Source organism: Neodiprion virginianus, chromosome 7, assembly GCF_021901495.1.
Source record: "Neodiprion virginianus isolate iyNeoVirg1 chromosome 7, iyNeoVirg1.1, whole genome shotgun sequence".
NCBI classification, from domain to species: domain Eukaryota; kingdom Metazoa; phylum Arthropoda; class Insecta; order Hymenoptera; family Diprionidae; genus Neodiprion; species Neodiprion virginianus.
Genome location: NC_060883.1, coordinates 13,886,156 through 13,903,916, shown reverse-complemented (window position 1 = coordinate 13,903,916; position 17,761 = coordinate 13,886,156). Strand labels below are relative to the sequence as shown.

The following is a 17,761-nucleotide window of genomic DNA, read 5'->3' as shown; positions in this document are numbered from 1 at the left end:
AGCGAGTAATTATAAATTTCCAGCACAAAAGGGAGCAATGATTGGACAACCAGACGTAAGTAGCTTGCCGGAATCCCATCACAACCACAGGCTTCAGTTTTCGAGGAGAGTAAACATTCTGCGAGATAAGTAGGAGTGATGTGTTTAAAGTAAAAGCGCTCAGAGTCAAGAACGGACTCGGGATCGAGTACAATTGGACTGATCGTGCAATGGCAGGCAGAATTGGCAATCCTAGCAAAATGACTATTAAGTTAAGAGGTCGTGAACTCAGCATGGACTACACCTTGACGCTGCTTGCAGAGGCCAAGATGCTTGAATTCTCGCCATAAAGACTTAGGAGTAGTTAGGGCGGAAAAGAGATCTTCATAATAGCCCGATTTAGCTTCACGAATTTCCAACTGAACTCGATTCCGAGCAGCCTTGTACTCGCCAAAGAGAGTCACAGAACCAGATTTTTTGAATGCCCTAAAACACATGTTCCGTTCTTTGATACGGTCACGGATAACTTCAGACAACCACGGAGCTGTTTGACGCTTAGGAAGATAAGTTTTAAAGGGGGCATGTGTGTCCAGAGTACTAAGCACATGCTCATTGAACAAGGCTACTTTATCATCGATATTCACAAACCTATCGAAAATAGGAGACCAGTCAAGACCAAGCAGGTCACGATTGAAGGACTGCTGGTCAATATTTTTCATATCTTGGTAACTGATTGATCTAGTCGCCAACTTAGGCACCCCAAGCGAGTATTTAATGTAAATAAGCTCATGGCCTGAAAGAAAAGGGGTACCAGATTGCCCATTAGCTAAAACCTTAGCGATATCGTCAACAATACAAAGGTCTAACCTGGTATGTGAGTGCGCAGTATGATGAGTCGCCCGATACGGGACAACATGAAAGCCATTTCAATGAAAAATACCTAAGAGTTGACGAGGACTTCCGTTTCCGTTTTGAATGTGAGTGACAGGTGTGCGGAAGAGTGCGAGAGAAAAGGCGAGAATTTAGCAGGATAGCAAAGGTGAGGAGAAAAGGACATAGGGCAGAGAAGGAGCGGGGAAGACATAGACGGGAGGTCGGGTGAAGGAAATAGGGAGGCAGGAATAGAAGGGAAGGGCAGGTGAAAAAGAAAGAAGGGGGAGAGTTTCGAGGTTAGGCAGAAAGAGCCGGCGGACGGCAACGATTCGGATAAGATAGGAAGAGGCAGTGTCATCTAGGAAGTAAGAAGGGGGATAGAGTGGACAGGTAGGCGGCGGATAGATAAGGTAGGGAGCGGTGACGGAGAGAAAGAATATGAGTAACGCGGGTGGCCAAAAAGAAGGGGCGACCAGGGAAGAGGAGGAGAAAAAGAAAGGTAGGCCGGGTGCAGTAGCAGCGTTAGGGAGGGATAAAAGGCATAGTCTGGGATCGGCGACGACGGTGCTAGATTTATGGAAGAGAAAGCGGGAGGAGGAAGAGGAAAAAGGGGAGGAGGAGGTAGACGATTAGCAGGAAAGAGAAAGAGTATTTGGGAAAAGCAGGAAAGTGCACCGGTCGCCGGAGGGTAAGACAGGGGAGGAAGGGCAGGCAGAGGGAGGGGGTATACAAGATATGCTAAGGTTGATTAGGGAAGAGCTAAAGATAGGTCTAGAGGTGGTCAAAGGGCAGGGAAGGGGGATCAGGGAAGAAATGGAAAAGATTAAAGGCGAAATGACTAGAAGGGAAGAGCAGTGGGAAGTAGAGAGGGGGGAGATGAAGGAAATGATAAGGGATCTAGGTAAAAGACTAGAAGAGGTAGAAGAGCGGAGAGGGGGAAGATGGAAAGGGTAAAGGAGAGGCTGATAGAATTAGAAAAGAAGAGTGCAGAAGGATGGGGAGAAAGGCAGGTACAGGGGAATGCGGAAGTGGCGCAGGTAACAATAGATAGATTAAAAGAGATGGAGTGGGCCATAGAGAGGAAAGAAAGGGAAGAAAGAAGGGGAAATATAGTAGTGAGAGGAGCGAGACTTGAGAAGGGAAGAGAAAAGGAAGGGTTGAAAAAGATTTTGCAGTTGATAGGGGGAGAGGTCGAGGTAAAGGATATGTGGGAGGTAGGCGCGAAAAAGGGGGGAGAAAAGGGGATATGGATAGCAAGACTAGAAAATAGGGAGCAAAAGAGGCAGGTAATGGGAAGAAAAAGCCTCCTCAAAGGGAGGGAGGAGAATAGACGAGGATCTCACCTAGGCAGAGAGAAGAATGAAATGGAAGTTGAGGGAGATAGCAGCTATTGAGGAGAGAAGGGGAAACAGAGTAAGAATAGGGTATGCAAAGATCTGGATAAAAGGGAAAATGTGGAAGTGGGATGAGATAGGAGAGGTGCTTAGGGACGGTACAGGGAGAGCGAGGGAAGAGGGGCAAAGGGAGGGGAGGGGAAAAGTAGGGGAAAGCGATGAGGAAAGGTCAGCAAGCGAGGAAAGACAAGAGGGAAGTATAGAAGCACAGGGAAGGGTACGTAGGGAAAGGCAGTCGGGGGAATGGGTAGTGGGGGGGGGGGGCAGAGGCAGGGGGGGAGGGAGATAAGGAGGAGAGAGAGGGGAGTAGGCGAGACAGAAAGGGAGGGGTGAAAAGTAGCTTTTTGGAATGTGGCGGGGCTCGCGAGAAAGGATGAAGATTTCTGGAGGGGGCTAGGGGAGTGGGATGTAATATTTCTAATGGAGACATGGATAGAAAAGAAGGGGTGGGAAAGGATTACAAATAAGTTGCCAGTAGGGTATAAATGGGAAGTGCAGTATGCGGTTCGAAAAAATAGAAAGGGAAGAGCAATAGGCGGAATGCTGTCAGGGGTAAGAAGGGATATAGTAAGTGGGGAGGGAGGGAGGGAAGAGGTAAAAGAGGGCATGATAGCAAGGAAAATAAGTGTAGGGGGGAAAAAATGGGTAGTAGTAGGAATATACGTAAATGGGGACCTAAAAGAGAAGATAGGGGAATTGAAGGAGCGGGCAGAAGAGATAGAGGGAGGGGTGAAAGTGCTAGTGGGGGGTGATTTTAATGCCAGGACAGGGCAGGAGGGGGGAGGATGCTGGGGAGAAGGAGAGGAGGAGAGTAGGAGTAGGAAATCAAAGGACAGGAAAATAAACTCGGAAGGTAGGCAGCTGGTGCAATTTTTAGAGGAGACAGGATGGGCAATAATGAACGGGAACATAGAGGGGGATGAGGAGGGGGAATTTACGTATGTAGGAGGGGCAGGGGTGACAGTGATAGACTACGCTATAGGAGACATCGAGGTGAGGGATAGGGTCAAAAGGATAGAGATTGGGGATAGGGTTGACTCGGATCATCACCCGGTAATAGTGTGGTTGAGGGGGGCAGTGGCTAGGACAAGGAAGGGAAAAAGAGTAGGGGGAACTAGTAGAGGAGACTGGACGGAGGAGGGTAGGATGAGGTTTAGAACAGAAGTCAAATGGGAGGGTATAGGAGAAGTGGATGTAGGTAAAGAGATAGTGAAAAGAATAAGGGAGTTTAGACGAGCCTTAGATGTAGGAGGGAGGGAGAGAGAAGTGAAAAAGGGATGGTGGGATGAGGAATGTAGGCGAAAAAAAGCGGAAGTTAGGCAGAGTCTAAGGAAATGGAGAAAGGGGGAGGCGGAAGGGGACGCGTATAGAAAGGAAAGAAGGGAATATAATAGGCTATGCGAGGAGAGGAAAAAGAAAGAAAATGAGGGATTCATAAAAGAAGCAGCGGAAGCAAGGACAGAAAGCAAGGTATGGGAGATAGTTAATAGGAAAAGAAAGAAGTGGAAGAGGGTGAATGAAGAAATAGGAGATCAGGAGTGGAGGGAGTATTTCATGGGATTATTAGGCGGGGTAGAAAGCAAGGTAACAGAAGGCGGGGAGTCGGTAAATAGGAAAGGGGACGGGGAAGGGGAGCTGCAGAGGGAAGAGATTAAAAAGGTGATAGGAAAGCTGAGGGATGGAAAGGCACCAGGGGGGGATGGAATAGTTAGCGAGGTATGGAGGTATGGGGGGGAAGAAATGCAGCAGTGGATATGGAAAACATGTAACAGAGTTTGGGTGGGGGAGGGCTGGCCAGAGGATTGGAGGGAGGGATTGATAGCGCCGATAGTTAAGAAGGGGGAGGGGAAAAGGGTAGAAGAGTATAGGGGGGTGACTTTGATGCCAACTCTATATAAGGTGTATGCGATGGCATTAGCGGATAGGTTAGAAAGAGAGGTAGAAGAAAAGGGCTTGATACCGCAAAACCAAACGGGTTTCAGAAAAGGCATGGGCACCATTGAAAATATATATGTACTTAATTATTTAATCAATAGGCAGGTGGGAAAGGATAAGGGAAAGATGGTGGCGTTTTTTGTAGACCTGAAAGCTGCTTTCGATTCAGTGAACAGGAAGGTGCTGTGGGAGACAATGGAAAGGAGAGGGGTGAGGGAAGGGCTAAGGGTAAGGATAGAGGAAATTTACAAGGAAACAAAGAGTCGAGTAAGGAGCGGGGGAAAGGTGGGAGAGGCGTTTTGGACAGCGAGGGGGGCAAGGCAGGGATGTCCGCTCAGTCCGCATGTGTTCAATCTGCTGCTAGCGGACTTAGAAGAGGAAATGGGGAGAGGGAGAAGGGTTGGGGGGGTGGAGTTAGCCGGCGGCAGGGTATGCACGTTAGCTTATGCGGATGATATAGTGTTACTAGCGGAAAGTGAAGAGGAAATGGAGGTAATGATTAGGAAGTTAGAAAGGTATATGGATAGGAAAAGGCTGACGGTAAATGTAGGGAAATCAAAGATTATGAGATTTAGGAAAGGAGGCGGTAGAAGGAAAAACATAGATTGGAGATGGAAAGGGAAAAGGATAGAGGAGGTGAAAGAGTTCAGCTATTTAGGGTATAGAGTGAAGTGCAATGGGGGACAGGAAGCACAGGTGAAAGAGATAGTACGGAAGGCAGGGGTAGTAATGAGGCAGGTATGGGGAATAGGAAAAAGAAGGTTTGGGAGGGATTGGCAAGAAAGGATTTGGTTATTTGACAGGCTAGTATGGACGGTAATAGAGTATGCATCGGAGATATGGGGGTGGAGGGAGTGGAGGGCGGTCGCGGCGGTACAGGATAGATTTTTGAGATGGACATTAGGAGTGGATGGGAGAACACCGGGATATCTAGTAAGGAAGGAACTACAGAGGGAGAAACTAAGGATTAGGGCAGGGAGAAGGGCATGGAATTTTGAAAGGAAGCTGGAGAGAGGGGAGGATAGCGAGTTAGCTAGGAGATGCTGGAAAGAGATAAGGGACAAGGCAGAAGCTGGGAGGCAGGGATCGAGGTGGGAAAGAGAAAGGGAAAGTTTCTTTGCGGAAAGGGGAGCAGAGAGTAGAGAGGTAGTCGCGAGAAGGGAGAGGGGCGAGATGGAGTTTAGGGAAATAGAGGAGAGAGAGAGGGAAGAACAGAGAAAAGAGAGGTGGGAGAAAATAAGTGAATCGAGGTACAACAGATGGTACAGGCTAGTGAAAGGAGAAGGGATACCAGGATATCTGGGAAAGGGATGGGGAGAAAGCAGGTGGATAAGGGTGGCAAGATTTAGATTAGGAAGTGAGATGAAGGAGGCAAGGTACTGGGAAGAAGAGGAAAAGAGAAGGTGTAGGGTGTGCGGCGGGGAGGAGGAAACATGGGAGCACGTATGGGAAAGGTGCGTAGGCTGGGATAGAAGGGAGGAAAGCTGGCAGGAGGTGGTGAGGGAGATGTTAGGTGAGGAGGGGGGGGGAGAAGGATGAGAGAATTGGAAAGGATCAGGGATGTACAAGAGAATGAAAGAGCGAGAGATGAATGGGAAATGGAAGTCGATTAGGGTAAGGACGATTTAGGGAATAGAATAAGGTAAAATAGGATAAGGTTAAGTAAAGACAAGGATAAAAAAAAAAAATAAGAAAAGGATAAGAGGGAAAGTAAGGGAATGGCAAGGCAATGGCACAGGACACAGGCAATTAGAAATTAAGTAAGGATAAGGTAGGAAGTAAGAATTAGGGTAAGAATAGGTTAAGAAAACATGTAAAAAAATATTGTAAAGGAAGAGGAAAAGGGAAGTCCTTGTAACCCCAAGGGGAACAATAAATATTACATACATACATACCTAAGAGTTGACGAAAGTCCAACGAGTCAGAGTTAAGGTTGGCGTTAAAATCTCCTACAATAACGAGATTCTTATACGATTGCGCAAGTTGCATAAAAGCATCCTCAAACTCTGATAAAAAACCAATTTTCGGAGGTCGATAGACGACCGCAAACAGAAGTTTAGAGGCGATCGGTACGATAATCTCCATAATCAGATACTCAGGCTTGTGACAATAGAGATTAGGCGAGGATGAGATTAACCGCGCATTCAAACTTTTGTGGACATATACCGCAATCACACCTCCGCCCTTGCCTAATTTGTCGTTCCGAAAAAGGATGTAATCTTGGATCCGAATAACTTTATCGGGAATAAGATCGTGAAGGAACGATTCAGAGACTGCTATGACATGGTAGAAATTGTCTGAAAAATAACCCAGAAATTCATCGAAATGCGCAACAAGCGATTGCACATTCGCATGACAGATCGTCAAACAGTCCGAGTCTAGAAGATGTGCGTTGGGTCGAGCAGCTAGGGTAGCAGGTGACGTCGACGTCGATGTCCGTTGCACACGTCACAGAGACGCACAGGGCTGACCAGTAGGCAGGTCAGCAGGAGTGCGTATGCGTAATGGCACCTCTCCGGTGGTCTTCTTAATATATATTGTACCCCTCCTGGCCCAAACATATTTGAAGCCGTGTTGAGGGACATAGCTACGTGCGGAGTTCAGGAGCAGTCGCTCTGAGGATGTCAGGGATTCGTTAATAAAGACACGAGCCGCAGGAAGAGAGTCATCGACATCCTTGGCTAGTAGCCCACTTTTAGCTCGTCAATTATCTAGCCACATATCCCTCATCACACAGGAAGTGAAACGAATGATGAGTGGACGCGGTTTGTCGCCCTTAGAGGGAATTAGATAGGCGCGAGCTATATCCCCAGCTGAGCAGGAAACACCCAGGGCACCAGCAAGACGTGAGACCATCCCTAGCATAGTAGTGCCAGAAATCTCCAAAAGACCCGTAACAAAAACCTCGAAGTCTTTACTTTGCTTCTCCAGTCGGTCCAGCCTTGAAGAGGTGAGCGGACAAGACCTTCTCAGTGTATTGGTGGAGGAGCCCGACTCTTGAAGCGATCCTACCGATGCAGCCAGGTCTGACAGCCTGTTCTCAATCACATCAGAGCGATCTTCGAGGGTTTGACAGCGGGCAGCTAGAGCGGCATTAGACCGCGTCAGATCGTCAACGTTAGACACCAGCTGCTGCGTTACTGATGCAACACTGTCGAGCTTTTGCGCACAGCAGTATAGCCTCTTTTTGATGTCCTCGAAATTGCCTAGTTTTTTGAGGACAGTTTCCATCGCCCCCGAAATGGTACGGAGTTCACTGGCCAGTGAGGTGATTGAGACAGGCCAACCCCCAAAAACACGACCTTCACCCAGTCCTTTACACACCCTGGAAGTACCGGCGGTAGCTGCGGTACCCGACTCTCGCATAGCCTGACCTGAAGAAGAAGGACTGCAAGTAGTACGCATGTACTGAAATGCTCCAGGTATGGGTTTAAAAGACAGTCCCAAGTGTTTTTTTACACAACTTGCGTGAAATGACCTCGCACAGACACCCTGACAGCCAATGTCTGATTCCGACACGAAGCCGCTGCAGAGACCACAACGTTGCGTCATAGTAAGGTGAGTGTAAATAGATGTTTAGGCAATCTGGAGATTATCAGAGTAGCTGAGGTAAAAACAATGTAAACACTAACATCAACAGTATTAGGATTGACCTATGTGTGCTTGTACGTAATATGCCAATAGACACACATAAAACCAGCTCACGCAATCACACTCTAGCGGCTAACAGCTGAATTAAGTAACTCAAAGTGGCAGTTATAAAATTTCACTTTAAACGATTAAATAAAACACTAAAAGCACAGTTACAGGGAATAGATTACACTCAGAACAGTGAGAGGTACACCGAAACTCAGGGGATACCACTACACAAAATAAAACCGAACCGTAAAGTCCGAAAAAATATAAGTAAATCCTGCACCTGAGGTAAGCACAACCACTCAAGTTGACAGTTGAAAGCTCGAGAGGAAAGGGAGAGGGAGAGGGAGAGGGAGAGGGAGAGGGAAAGGGAGAGGGAGAGGGAGAGGGAGAGGGAGAGGGGGAGGGAGAGGGCGGAGGGGGAGGGGGAGGGAGGGGGAGGGTGGGGGAGGGAGGGGGAGGGAGGGGGAGGGGGAGGGGGAGGCGGAGGGAGAGGGAGAGGGAGCGGGAGAGAGAGCGAGAGAGAGAGAGGGAGAGAGAGAGAGAGAGAATGGATGAATATACTTTATTATGCCCTGGAGAAAAACTCCGTGTGCAATGCGTACATGAAAATATAATGTAATAAAACTTAACCTAAGAGCTTAAAACTAAGAAAAAGCGTACAAAATCAAAATGCAGAGAAACCGCGAGCACAAAAGTGTAAATAAAACATAGAAATAGTGTAAAGAAAAAGAGTAAAAGAAAAAGAAAAGAAAAAGAGAGTGGCCAGCAAGCCGATTAACCGCACGCAGTGAATGCAACCAAATATATTAAAGTTGCGAAGCCAACAAATGCGCGCGCAGATCCCTCTTGAAGGTGGAGAGACACTGCAGAGTTGTAATGCTAGGAGGAAGGGAATGCCAGAAATGAGATGTAGAGAGAACGAAGGAATTGCGTAATGTGGAGGTACGATGCAAGGGGATAGAAAATGTTAGTGTAGAGTGGAGACGAGTTGGACGAGCTAATGTAGGAGCAAAAGAGAAGAGGTCGGAGATGTAGGAAGGGACATTTAATATGAGAAGCTTGAAAATAACTATGCCCATGAAGTACTTTCTGCGATTGGAAACCGTAAGCCAAGATAAGCTATTGCGAAATGGGGAGATATGAATGGCACGACGAAAATAGTCTGGCAATTATACGAGATCGTCTGAAATATTGTCATAAAGCCACGTTTCCGAAACTGAGATGATATGATAAAAGTTAAGAGCAACATGCGCAGTAAAGAACGGAAAATGGCCAAGGAGCGAATTAGCATTTAAGGACGCGACCTTGAGAGGTGACATAGATGGTTGCATTATAACATTGGGCAAAGTCGGCTTAGAACGTCGCGGTAGTCAGGTAAGTCGATTAAGATCCGACTCGGACTGGAGAATTATAATCTCAGGACAGCCTTCTCTCCGAACCTTGACAACACCCCGATTAGCCCAAACATAGCTTAGGTTGAGTTCACGAGCTCTAGATTTAGCTAACAGTAAGAGCTTATGGATATTAGATGGAAGCAATTCATTAATATAGATACGGTCATCACAGCTCAGAGAGAAGATGTCATGGACGGTAAGGACCCTTCTGGCTGACACTTTTTCGAGAACGAAGTCGCGAGTGGCCGATAATTTCAGGCGAACCACCAGCGATCTCTTGAACACAGGCTCGAAGTGGAATCACGAACGTGAGGATCGTTGGGCTGGCGCGTTTTCGGTTTCATAAGGCGTGAATCCAGAACATCGCCTAAGAGCTGCGAGACGCCCAGAAAGGAAAAGATAGCATTCATAGTCTCAGAGTCGGATAGGGAGAGCTTCAATGGTAGTCCGCGAACAACAAATTCCGTTGTCGTAGATAAGGCTGGTGCAGCAGATGACCGAGACAAGGATGAAGTCGAGGCAATGAAGGAGGCCATCTCTTGTTTGATTGCGGATATTTCTTCGACGTGTCGTTGTTTTATCGAAGTGATCTCCTCAGCCGACTCGAGATCTTGGCATTCAATACCCGCAACTCTCGACAAGATATTACTCTGGCCAGCAGACAAGCCAGCAACATCCTCACGAATGGTGGACATTGTTTGAACAACTCCGGCCACCGTGCCTTGAATATCCTCATACTGCTGCATCATGTCGAGTTTCATGGTCTCAAATTTTTGCTCAAGTTTAGCATCGAAGGCAATTGTAAGGTCAATTTTAAGTTTATCGATTTTTTTATCGAGTTTGGAGTCAAGGGCCACAGCATTAGCCTGTAGCTGGCACATCACATCGTCGATCGTAAAGCGAGGTGCAGCAGTAGACGCTGCAGTCGCAGTGGTGGCCATTGCAGTTGCAGTAGTTGGCGCTGCAGTCGCTTGCATCAAAGTGGGAAGCTCCAGATTCAAACGGTCAGGTGATGATGGGGGCGAACGCTCGAGTGTGGTCGACCGACGTCACATGCATTGTTCGCATTTGAATGCTGACGAGCCAAATTCCGAGGGGTCGAATTTATATGAGAGAGAGAGAGAGAGAGAGAGAGAGAGAGAGAGAGAGAGAGAGAGAGAGAGAGAGAGAGATTGATTGATTGATTGATTGAATAAATTTATTAGGGCTACGGGGTACAATCCCATACAGCCCAGTAAGATAGTACATTAGTAATATTATTTGTAATTCACATCATATCTTATAATTAATATCTTCAAATTTAACAAGAGATCTTACATGTTAAGTTTAACAATTTTATAATTTTAAGTATAATCCTAAGTATAACATCTTTGTTTATTCTTAGATATCAGTAGATTTCTTAATTTCGGTAAGCGTAGTAACATAGTAATAGAAACAGTCTCTAGAGTATACATATCACAAAGTATTTTATATTTGGTTACAATTTCATTTAATAACTAAAACTAAGTGACACAACTTATGCCGAAGCTACTGCTACATATCTAAAAGACTAGTTAAGGTACTGTCGTGTGGTAGCGGGTTCAGTATCAAGTTTGGGTCTTGCTCCACCCTAAAACGCCACCGATCAACTTCAATCTTAACGAGTTTTGTAAGTATGTCACGAGCGCCACATATTCACACCAAATAATCATAAATCATGTCAATTATTAATATCACTTTAGAGACGAGGAAGCATAGCTTAAATATATTAGTTAAACTTTATAAAATATTTCTTACAAAACAGTTCGTGGCATAACCGAGCGCAACGGCGTAGTTGACGGATAGCAACGTCAGCGTCTCCGCGGCCGCCAGATCCCGGGTGTAATCAACACCGGGATGAGGCGATCGCGAGATCACGTGCTTCGAGGATGACCGTCGCGAGGCGAGCCTTTGTTTCAAAATTGTAAAGTCAGCGAAAACCTCGCTCGCCGCCCGACGTTCCAAGGGCTGTCGGACGAGCGAGCGAAGTCAGTCCCCGGCTCCTTCGGAGCTGCTGTGTGAAGAGTATCAGACTTAGAATCACCGACGATCAGAGCGGGAACCCTTCTAATTCTACAAGCGATATTCCGAAGCATCTCGCGCCGCGGCGTTAGTCTTTGAAGCTAGTAATAAGTGTTGAACCTCGAGCCACGAACTCAATCGAGCTGTGTAGTAATAAGAATAGTGATAATTGAGAGAGAGTGAGAATTCGGAGTAGAAACCACCAAAAGAGTGAGTGGATGTATGAACGAGAACAACTAGGTTAAGAACATTTATGTAAGCTTCCTCGTCTTAGATATTTCACCCGCTGCTTTCGCTTGCTATTTTCAGTTGCATTTGATTCATTAAAACTTGATCCCATAGTAAACATTCTATTACATTAATATCATTGAATCCTCCAAACCTATTCCCGGGAACGCCCTGTAGAGGACGATCACCTCCCGACCCACCAAAAAAATAAGAATAAACCTCTACGAATACCTAGAGGGTTAAGTCGTCGCGTGCGAGACCGCTCCGCACGTGACAAGTACTTCTGATTTAAAGCCACTAAAACGTTGAAGGTCAAACATGATGTTGCGAGCTAGGGAGGAGTTTATAAAACGCGATGCAACATAGTGAAACGAGTTATCAAGCTTCTTAGATCGTGCCACATTTATCAATAATGGAGCAGGAGGATAACGTGGCGTAACATGTCTCTGCTCAGCATCAGCCTTTAGTTTGAAATGATCAAATAGATACGTAGGTTTTCTTGAAGAAATCACAGTGTAGGCTAGAGTAGCAATAATGCATAATTGTCTATCCTCAACAGTAAGCCAACCAAGGGACAAGCGATATGGCGTTATTGGAGTTTGCCAAGGGATATAACCTTGAACAAATTGAATACAGGTATTCATGAGACGATGAAGCTTTAAGTTTTGTGCTTGTGTTAAATCATTGTATACCGCTTCTGCATAGTCAAAGTGAGGAAAAATAAGAGATTCTTCAAGGCGTTTTCTAAGAGATCGTGTAAGTGCATGCCTATGAAATCGCAGGGAATAAAGTGCCCCGTGAACACGACTAGAAATCTGACTAATATGCTTCTCCCAGTTTAAGGTTGAGGAGAGTTGAACTCCGAGATCAGTTACATGACTAGAGTAGTCTAAAGCGACACCATTAATTACAACTCTTGGAAGTGCGGAAAAATCAATACTGGAGATGTAAGCTTGACTACCCAAAATAATTAGCTTGGTTTTATCAGGATTCAGTCTAATCAAGTTCCGTTGTGCCCACTCAAAAACACGAAACGCATCCTCAGAAAGCCTGAGTATATGTTCATGTAATTTACTGGGCGGACAGTGTAGATAGATACGAGTATCATCTGCGTATATTCCATGTCTGGAATAAGTCAAAACTTGTGGAAGATCGTTGATAAAGATCGCAAATAACAATGGCCCAAGTACACTTCCCCGAGGAACGCCTGCAAAAGTTTCAACAGGGTCAGAATAGGTACCATTCTCATTTTTAACTACTTGAGTTCTGCCCGATAAATAATCAGCAAGCCATCTGATGACGCGATCAGAGCAATTTAATGCACGTAATTTTCGTAAGAGTAGTTTGTGAAAAACAGTATCAAAAGCTTTTGAGAAATCAAATAATATCAATGGTGTGAGATCACCCTGTTCAATACCCATTCTGACTGCTTCTATGAATCCTAGTAGAGCAGTTTGAGTTGAATATCCCGGTCTAAAGCCCGATTGATGAGGATCTAAGAGATTATGAGTATTAAGATATTCAAGTAGTTGCTCATGTATCACACGTTCAAATAATTTGGAAAATTCAGAAAGAATAGCGATAGGACGCGTATCTAAAGATGTAGCAGGCGGATTTACTTTTGACAGAGGTGTGATTGAGGCCAATTTCCAACAACTAGGAAAAGTTCCTTGTTCAACGGATCTATTAAAAATCTCAATCAAATACGGACGAGGGACTGGGTATACAGTTTTAAGCATTTCTGTTGATACTAAATCGGAGCCAGTACAATTCGTTTGAGCCTTTAATAATGCTCGATCAATATCTTCACCTGTTATAGGTTTAAACTCAAAAAGACTCAGAAGACTACTCCTGAGTGGACAAGAGTTGATATCAAGAATTTCATTCGACAGAAGAGGTTGTGATGCACGAGAGACAGCAGCAAAGTGTTGATTTAAAACATGTGGGGAGAAGTACTTAAGTGGAGAAGGAGTTTTTGGTGTTGTCAAATTCATGCTTCTAAGTATGTTCCAAGTAGATTTCGAGTCCGGAGATGAGTTGAGTAAAGTCGTGTTATAACCATTTTTAGCAACATCTATATTGTTTCTAACTCTAGATCGCAATTCAGTAAACAATTTTCGATCAGTGGGACGACCGTATAGGTGTGCTCTACGATAGGCAGCACTCTTTTTCCGCATCAGTGCGCGAATGTCGGCCGAAATCCATGACTTGTTTTGCGCACGAATTGTAACAGTTCTCTTCGGTGCGTGAACATCAAAAGTAGAGAGTACGTTATTGATGAGAATTGTAGTTATTCAGGACAAACTAGAGGATTGTGTCGGAGAGTGAAGGAATCCATCAATATTATTATTATGATAATCATGACTCAAATTTTGATTATGACTAGGCTCAGCCGATAAATCCAGTACCAGCCGCGAATGAAGTTCATCATAAAGAGAGTTGAGATTCAAATTTTTCAAGTTACCATGAGTGACTACCTTCGGTTCTATTTCCAATGCTGGAAAATCATACTCAATTGAGACGAAGTCATGACCACCTGCAAAAGGAGCATCAGTTTTCGAATAGGAACGAACCAAATCTAGGTTCGGAACCATAAATAAATCTAACCAGGTATGTGTTTGAGTACCATTACTATGGAGTTGATGATGAGTAGGTTCAGACGGGACAGGCACTAAATTATGTTCAAGAAGATAATTATGAAGAAAGTTTGAGTCCGGATGACTCCTGTGCATGGGTAAATTAAAGTCACCCGCGATAATAAGATCAGTATAATTCGCAGATAATCGTATAATCATATCAAACACGTCATATGGGTAGATTCCATGGGGTCGACGATAAACAACCGCTAGTAAAATACTAGTTGAACTATGTCTAACCTCTACAATTAAATACTCTGCCTTATTATCAAATTGGTGATTAGAGCTTGCTAATACTTTAGTTTAATAACATTCACGAATATATAAGACTATTCCTCCACCTTCCTTTCCAATGCGATCCTGACGATAACTATGATAGCCTGGAAGATGGTAAGTTTTTTCAGAATCTCCAGGAACAAGAAAAGTTTCAGTAAGAGCAATAGCATCATAAGTAGAATTTATTGAAAAATAGGTTTCTAAACTATTGAAATTGGCTGATATGTGATTTATATTACTATGACAAAATCTAAAACATCTTCTTGAAGTAAAAGGTTCATTTTGCGGCTGAGCGGTAAGTTGTTATTGTTGCTGTTGTTGTTGCGTGTTGTTAACACGACGATCAAGTGGTTGAGGTTTGTTGAGATCTTCAACTGAATAGATGGGAATGAGAGGAGCTGTACTGTTAGTACGCATGCAAACCATTAAGTTTCGTACAACAGGTTCAATATAATTCAATGCTTTGGCTTTTGGAATAGCAGCACGAAGTAGATTATAGGTTTGTTTAGGTCAAACAGCATTCATAAAGACTGGTTTTTCAACACCAGAGCCAAAAATGATTTGCGCAGTCTTTTCCTTAAGCAAATGCGACTGAGATGTAACATTATTGCGTACTGTAGGGGACACAAGTTTGACCATGAGAGTTAGAAATTCCAGAGAAAGAGCTGAATCATCAGCTGTAGTTTCAATTGCAGCATTAGCTGAGACATCAGCTGACTGTGCAGAGGGCAATTGCCGAATCCCAGGTACATAATGTAAATTATAGTCATTTTTAGTCGCTTTAAATACTTTTTGAACCGCATTATCATATTCATTTGTCGGGGATTTAGGAACGCCCGTAATACGTACTTCACACGAATCAGAAAGAAACTCCCAGTCTTTAATACTTTTAAGGGTCGACTTAATATCATTCAACTGCCCAGAGTTAACTCGATTTTCGATTTCAAGACATGTTATTCTAGTAGACAAATCTGCTAGCTTTTGATTCACTTCTTTTGTGAAAGGATCAAATTTTTAAGTTGACCACGCCTCAAACCAAGGTGGCATATTTCTATCGCCCATGTTTGCGGGAGAATCTGATGAAGAAGCTACGGAACAAGCAACTTTTTGCCTTTGCAAGTTCATTGGGGACGGAACAGGGAGACAGAGATAGATAGATAGATAGATATTTTATTATGCCCTAGAACACTTTGGGGCAAGAGAAAAACTACAGTGTAGGAAAAGTATTATGAAAGTATATAAGTATAAAAGTAAAATAAAATAAAATATAATATAATATACAATAAAACAAAATAAAATAAGATAAAATAAAATGAAATGAAATGTAATATAAAATATAAAATAATAAAATTTAGATAGAATAAAGTAAAGTAAGTATATTAAATGAAAAACACAATGAAATAAGCGAAATAAAATAAAACAAAAATAAACTAGCACTACGCAATACTATTACTTCAGGTAGTTTGAAGATAGGTTAATCAATCGGGCTAGCTAGGGCAGAAACCTCATTTGATAAGCAGTACTCATAAACCATAGCCTTGAAAACAGCACATGAGGACGAGGAAGTAATGTCAGGAGGAAGAGAATGCCATAGGTAAACAGCAGTGAGATGGAAAGAGTTGCGGTAAATGCAAGTTCTATGTAGCGGAATACGAAAAGTATTAGCCATGCCCAGACGTAACGAATGACGAGTATAATCATGATGTAAGAAAAATAGTTCAAGCAAGTACAACGGGGCATGGTTATGCAAAATATTATAAGTAACTATAGCTACAAAGTACTTCCTCCTGTTTGACACTGACAGTCACTTCAACCGTAATCGATACGGGGTGATATGTACATCACCACGTAGATCGAAAATGAATCGTATCGCACTGTTCACCAGTCGCTGAAGTTTTGAGTCAAGCTCGTTTGACAAATCATTATAAACAAGACAACAATAGTCAAGTGAAGGAAAAATTAGAGTAGAGACCAATTTTATGCGAAGTTCAGTTGATAGTGAGTTCTTATGATATTTTAATCTATGAAGTGTGAAATTCACTTTGCGAGATATTGTTGTTACATGACTAGCCCAAGAAAGATTTGCTTGCAATATAACTCCCAGATTACGAGCCTCCAGTACTTAAGGTATGGAGGTCTGATTTATTGCCATGACCGGCAATAGTTTAAAGTCAATGGACTGAACGTTTGCTCCACTACCACAGATCATTACAGAAGACTTCGCTAAATTTAATTGAGGGCTATTTTCATTCGAATACTCAGATATCTGGTTGATATCATATAGTATCTTAGCTAACCCTACATTGAGCTCTGACAGGTGACAGCTCAAGTAGATTTGAGTATCATCAGCAAAAACTATGTGGTTGGAATACTTGAGAGAAGCTCCTATGTCGTTGATAAAGATAGAAAACAATAAGGGTCCTAATACAGAGCCTTGCGGAACACCCGATGTGATAGGGAGCCAGTCCGAAATATTTGTCTTATCTATGACAGTCTGAGTTCTACCAGTGAGATAGAAGTAAACTCAGCTCAGAGACGATTCAGAAAAACCAATGTCACGGAGCTTTTTCAGCAGAATAGAATGAGAGACCGTGTCAAAGGCTTTGCTGAAGTCAAAGAGAACTAAAATAGTGACACGTCCATCATCAGCAGACTTTCTAATGTCATGGTAAAGGCGAAGCAAAGCAGTCTGTGTACTGTGAGCAGTGCGATACCCTGACTTGCGAGAATTCAAAATATTATGGTCAGTAAGATATTTGATGATCTGGTTATGAGCTATCTTTCCATAGATTTTGGAGAGTTTGCACAAGTTCGCATTGGTCGAGTATCCGAAGGAGACAAAGGTGTACTTTGTTTTGACAAAGGTCTAATAAATGATCGTTTCCAACTCGCCGGAAAGAACGAGTTGTCAAAGCAGGAATTGAACAATTTCTGTAAGAAAGGAACCAGCAATGGAGCTGCTTTTTTAATAATGAAAGACGAAATACCGTCGGGTCCAGTCGAATGAGAATTAGAGATATAAGACATAATTAACCGGAGTACATCATTCTCCGTTACGTGCTGAAACCGAAACAGATGATTCGAGGTATCAACATGGCTTTCAATTGACTGTAATTAACTTTTAGAACAAGCTGGTGAGGAACTAGAGATTGAGGAATTATAAAAGTTCAATTGATCAGGCGTGAAAAAATTGAGAGGGGAGGTTGACGATGTTTTTACTAGCCCAAGGGTCGCAAGCTCCTTCCACAGTTTGTTAACATTGTTAACATTGGCTAGTCTGGTAAAGTTGTATTCGCTTTTCACACGTTTCAACTCAGACGTCAACTCATCTCTGAATTTTCGATAAATTGCATACCCTAATGGGCTA

The 17,761-nt window shown here is 43.6% G+C and overlaps 1 long non-coding RNA gene across 1 annotated transcript; it reads left to right on the top strand.

The window, feature by feature from the left end:
- Window positions 1–5,235: 5,235 nt before the first annotated feature.
- Window positions 5,236–12,009, top strand: LOC124309623 (uncharacterized). The gene is made up of 3 exons (XR_006909268.1): window positions 5,236–5,593; window positions 8,838–8,842; window positions 11,997–12,009. It is a non-coding gene; the product is annotated as an uncharacterized LOC124309623 (long non-coding RNA).
- The last annotated feature ends 5,752 nt before the right edge of the window (window positions 12,010–17,761 follow it).